The sequence below is a fragment of the Vipera berus genome (genome assembly GCF_964194415.1).
Source record: "Vipera berus genome assembly, chromosome: 5".
NCBI lineage: Eukaryota > Metazoa > Chordata > Lepidosauria > Squamata > Viperidae > Vipera > Vipera berus.
In genome coordinates this window covers 92531377-92537376 of record NC_138207.1, presented here as the reverse complement: position 1 = coordinate 92537376, position 6000 = coordinate 92531377, and positions in this window count along the sequence as shown.

Below are 6000 nucleotides of genomic sequence, written 5' to 3'. Positions count from 1 at the left end.
TTTCCTTGCGGAGATAGCCCATGCTATATCTTGCATTTGTTAGGAAAAACTGCTAATAGTATGAAAAGTTCCCATTGCACAAACAGCTCAAATTCAAAAAACAAACACATATTCATGTTCCCCTGCCTCCCTGAAGATCAAAAAACCATGACTTTTGCAGATCTGAAGTTTCCTTGCGGAGATAGCCCATGCTATATCTTGCATTTGTTAGGAAAAACTGCTTAGAGCATGAAAAGTGCCCATTGCAGAAAGAGCTCAAATTCGAAAAACAAACACGTATTCATGTTCCCCCGGCTCACTGAACACCAAAAAACCATGACTTTTGCAGATCTGAAGTTTCCTTGCGGAGATAGCCCATGCTAAATCTTGCATTTGTTAGGAAAAACTGCTTATAGCATGAAAAGTGCCCATTGCAGTAAGAGCTCAAATTCAAAAAACAAACACATATTCCTGTTCCCCTGCCTCCCCGAAGACGAAAAAACCATGACTTTTGCAGATCTGAAGTTTCCTTGCGGAGATAGCCCATGCTATATCTTGCATTTGTTAGGAAAAACTGCTTATAGTATGAAAAGTGCCCATTGTAGAAAGAGCTCAAATTCGAAAAACAAACACGTATTCCTGTTCCCCTGCCTCCCCGAAGACCAAAAAACCATGACTTTTGCAGATGTGAAGTTTCCTTGCGGAGATAGCCCATGCTATATCTTGCATTTGTTAGGAAAAACTGCTTATAGTATGAAAAGTTCCCATTGCAGAAAGAGCTCAAATTCAAAAAACAAACACGTATTCATGTTCCCCCTGCGTCCCTGAAGATCAAAAAACCATGACTTTTGCAGATCTGAAGTTTCCTTGCGGAGATAGCCCATGCTATATCTTGCATTTGTTAGGAAAAACTGCTTAGAGCATGAAAAGTGCCCATTGCAGAAAGAGCTCAAATTCGAAAAACAAACACGTATTCATGTTCCCCCGGTTCACTGAACACCAAAAAACCATGAGTTTTGCAGATGTGAAGTTTCCTTGCGGAGATAGCCCATGCTATATCTTGCATTTGTTAGGAAAAACTGCTTATAGTATGAAAAGTGCCCATTGCAGAAAAAGCTCAAATTCGAAAAACAAACACATATTCCTGTTCCCCTGCCTCCCCGAAGACCAAAAAACCATGACTTTTGCAGATGTGAAGTTTCCTTGCGGAGATAGCCCATGCTATATCTTGCATTTGTTAGGAAAAACTGCTTAGAGCATGAAAAGTGCCCATTGCAGAAAGAGCTCAAATTCGAAAAACAAACACGTATTCATGTTCCCCCGGCTCACTGAACACCAAAAACCATGAGTTTTGCAGATCTGAAGTTTCCTTGCGGAGATAGCCCATGCTATATCTTGCATTTGTTAGGAAAAACTGCTTATAGTATGAAAAGTTCCCATTGCACAAAGAGCTCAATTTCAAAAAACAAACACATATTCATGTTCCCCTGTCTCCCCGAATACCAAAAAACCATGACTTTTGCAGATCTGAAGTTTCCTTGCAGAGATAGCCCATGCTATATCTTGCATTTGTTAGGAAAAACTGCTTAGAGCATGAAAAGTGCCCATTGCAGAAAGAGCTCAAATTCGAAAAACAAACACGTATTCATGTTCCCCCCGCTCACTGAACACCAAAAAACCATGAGTTTTGCAGATCTGAAGTTTCCTTGCGGAGATAGCCCATGATATAACTTGCATTTGTTAGGAAAAACTGCTTATAGTATGAAAAGTGCCCATTGCAGTAAGAGCTCAAATTCAAAAAACAAACACATATTCATGTTCCCCTGCCTCCCCGAAGACCAAAAAACCATGACTTTTGCAGATCTGGTTTCCTTGCGGAGATAGCCCATGCTATATCTTGCATTTGTTAGGAAAAACTGCTTATAGTATGAAAAGTGCCCATTGCAGAAAAAGCTCAAATTCGAAAAACAAACACGTATTCATGTTCCCCCGGCTCACTGAACACCAAAAAACCATGAGTTTTGCAGATCTGAAGTTTCCTTGCGGAGATAGCCTATGCTATATCTTGCATTTGTTAGGAAAAACTGCTTAGAGCATGAAAAGTGCCCATTGCAGAAAGAGCTCAAATTCGAAAAACAAACACGTATTCATGTTCCCCCGGCTCACTGAACACCAAAAAACCATGAGTTTTGCAGATGTGAAGTTTCCTTGCGGAGATAGCCCATGCTATATCTTGCATTTGTTAGGAAAAACTGCTTATAGTATGAAAAGTGCCCATTGCAGAAAAAGCTCAAATTCGAAAAACAAACACATATTCCTGTTCCCCTGCCTCCCCGAAGACCAAAAAACCATGACTTTTGCAGATGTGAAGTTTCCTTGCGGAGATAGCCCATGCTATATCTTGCATTTGTTAGGAAAAACTGCTTAGAGCATGAAAAGTGCCCATTGCAGAAAGAGCTCAAATTCGAAAAACAAACACGTATTCATGTTCCCCCGGCTCACTGAACACCAAAAACCATGAGTTTTGCAGATCTGAAGTTTCCTTGCGGAGATAGCCCATGCTATATCTTGCATTTGTTAGGAAAAACTGCTTATAGTATGAAAAGTTCCCATTGCACAAAGAGCTCAATTTCAAAAAACAAACACATATTCATGTTCCCCTGTCTCCCCGAATACCAAAAAACCATGACTTTTGCAGATCTGAAGTTTCCTTGCAGAGATAGCCCATGCTATATCTTGCATTTGTTAGGAAAAACTGCTTAGAGCATGAAAAGTGCCCATTGCAGAAAGAGCTCAAATTCGAAAAACAAACACGTATTCATGTTCCCCCGGCTCACTGAACACCAAAAAACCATGAGTTTTGCAGATCTGAAGTTTCCTTGCGGAGATAGCCCATGATATATCTTGCATTTGTTAGGAAAAACTGCTTATAGTATGAAAAGTGCCCATTGCAGTAAGAGCTCAAATTCAAAAAACAAACACATATTCATGTTCCCCTGCCTCCCCGAAGACCAAAAAACCATGACTTTTGCAGATCTGGTTTCCTTGCGGAGATAGCCCATGCTATATCTTGCATTTGTTAGGAAAAACTGCTTATAGTATGAAAAGTGCCCATTGCAGAAAAAGCTCAAATTCGAAAAACAGACACATATTCATGTTCCCCTGTCTCCCCGAAGACCAAAAAACGATGACTATTGCAGATCTGAAGTTTCCTTGCAGAGATAGCCCATGCTATATCTTGCATTTGTTAGGAAAAACTGCTTAGAGTGAGAAAAGTGCCCATTGCAGAAAGAGCTCAAATTCGAAAAACAAACACGTATTCATGTTCCCCCGGCTCACTGAACACCAAGAAACCATGAGTTTTGCAGATCTGAAGTTTCCTTGCGGAGATATCTATGATATATCTTGCATTTGTTAGGAAAAACTGCTTATAGCATGAAAAGTGCCCATTGCACAAAGAGCTCATTCAAAAAACAAACACATATTCCTGTTCCCCTGCCTCCCCGAAGACCAAAAAACCATGACTTTTGCAGATCTGAAGTTTCCTTGCGGAGATAGCCCATGCTATATCTTGCATTTGTTAGGAAAAACTGCTTATAGTATGAAAAGTGCCCATTTAGAAAGAGCTCAAATTCGAAAAACAAACATATATTCCTGTTCCCCTGCCTCCCCGAAGACCAAAAAACCATGACTTTTGCAGATGTGAAGTTTCCTTGCGGAGATAGCCCATGCTATATCTTGCATTTGTTAGGAAAAACTGCTTAGAGCATGAAAAGTGCCCATTGCAGAAAGAGCTCAAATTCGAAAAACAAACACGTATTCATGTTCCCCCGGCTCACTGAACACCAAAAAACCATGAGTTTTGCAGATCTGAAGTTTCCTTGCGGAGATAGCCCATGCTATATCTTGCATTTGTTAGGAAAAACTGCTAAGAGCATGAAAAGTGCCCATTGCAGAAAGAGCTCAAATTCGAAAAACAAACACGTATTCATGTTCCCCCGGCTCACTGAACACCAAAAAACCATGACTTTTGCAGATCTGAAGTTTCCTTGCGGAGATAGCCCATGCTATATCTTGCATTTGTTAGGAAAAACTGCTTAGAGCATGAAAAGTGCCCATTGCAGTAAGAGCTCAAATTCAAAAAACAAACACATATTCCTGTTCCCCTGCCTCCCCGAAGACCAAAAAACCATGACTTTTGCAGATCTGAAGTTTCCTTGCGGAGATAGCCCATGCTATATCTTGCATTTGTTAGGAAAAACTGCTTATAGTATGAAAAGTGCCCATTGCAGAAAGAGCTCAAATTCGAAAAACAAACACGTATTCCTGTTCCCCTGCCTCCCCGAAGACCAAAAAACCATGACTTTTGCAGATGTGAAGTTTCCTTGCGGAGATAGCCCATGCTATATCTTGCATTTGTTTGGAAAAACTGCTTAGAGCATGATAAGTGCCCATTGCAGAAAGAGCTCAAATTCGAAAAACAAACACGTATTCATGTTCCCCCGGCTCACTGAACACCAAAAAACGATGACTTTTGCAGATCTGAAGTTTCCTTGCGGAGATAGCCCATGCTATATCTTGCATTTGTTAGGAAAAACTGCTTATAGCATGAAAAGTGCCCATTGCAGTAAGAGCTCAAATTCAAAAAACAAACACATATTCCTGTTCCCCTGCCTCCCCGAAGACCAAAAAACCATGACTTTTGCAGATCTGGTTTCCTTGCGGAGATAGCCCATGCTATATCTTGCATTTGTTAGGAAAAACTGCTTATAGTATGAAAAGTGCCCATTGCAGAAAAAGCTCAAATTCGAAAAACAAACACATATTCATGTTCCCCTGTCTCCCCGAAGACCAAAAAACGATGACTATTGCAGATCTGAAGTTTCCTTGCAGAGATAGCCCATGCTATATCTTGCATTTGTTAGGAAAAACTGCTTAGAGTCAGAAAAGTGCCCATTTCATAAAGAGCTCAAATTCGAAAAACAAACACGTATTCATGTTCCCCCGGCTCACTGAACACCAAAAAACCATGACTTTTGCAGATCTGAAGTTTCCTTGCGGAGATAGCCCATGCTATATCTTGCATTTGTTAGGAAAAACTGCTTATAGTATGAAAAGTGCCCATTGCAGAAAAAGCTCAAATTCGAAAAACAAACACATATTCCTGTTCCCCTGCCTCCCCGAAGACCAAAAAACCATGACTTTTGCAGATGTGAAGTTTCCTTGCGGAGATAGCCCATGCTATATCTTGCATTTGTTAGGAAAAACTGCTTAGAGCATGAAAAGTGCCCATTGCAGAAAGAGCTCAAATTCGAAAAACAAACACGTATTCATGTTCCCCCGGCTCACTGAACACCAAAAAACCATGACTTTTGCAGATCTGGTTTCCTTGCGGAGATAGCCCATGCTATATCTTGCATTTGTTAGGAAAAACTGCTTATAGTATGAAAAGTGCCCATTGCAGAAAAAGCTCAAATTCGAAAAACAAACACATATTCATGTTCCCCTGTCTCCCCGAAGACCAAAAAACGATGACTATTGCAGATCTGAAGTTTCCTTGCAGAGATAGCCCATGCTATATCTTGCATTTGTTAGGAAAAACTGCTTAGAGTGAGAAAAGTGCCCATTGCAGAAAGAGCTCAAATTCGAAAAACAAACACGTATTCATGTTCCCCCGGCTCACTGAACACCAAAAAACCATGACTTTTGCAGATCTGAAGTTTCCTTGCGGAGATAGCCCATGCTATATCTTGCATTTGTTAGGAAAAACTGCTTATAGTATGAAAAGTGCCCATTGCAGAAAAAGCTCAAATTCGAAAAACAAACACATATTCCTGTTCCCCTGCCTCCCCGAAGACCAAAAAACCATGACTTTTGCAGATGTGAAGTTTCCTTGCGGAGATAGCCCATGCTATATCTTGCATTTGTTAGGAAAAACTGCTTAGAGCATGAAAAGTGCCCATTGCAGAAAGAGCTCAAATTCGAAAAACAAACATGTATTCATGTTCCCCCGGCTCACTG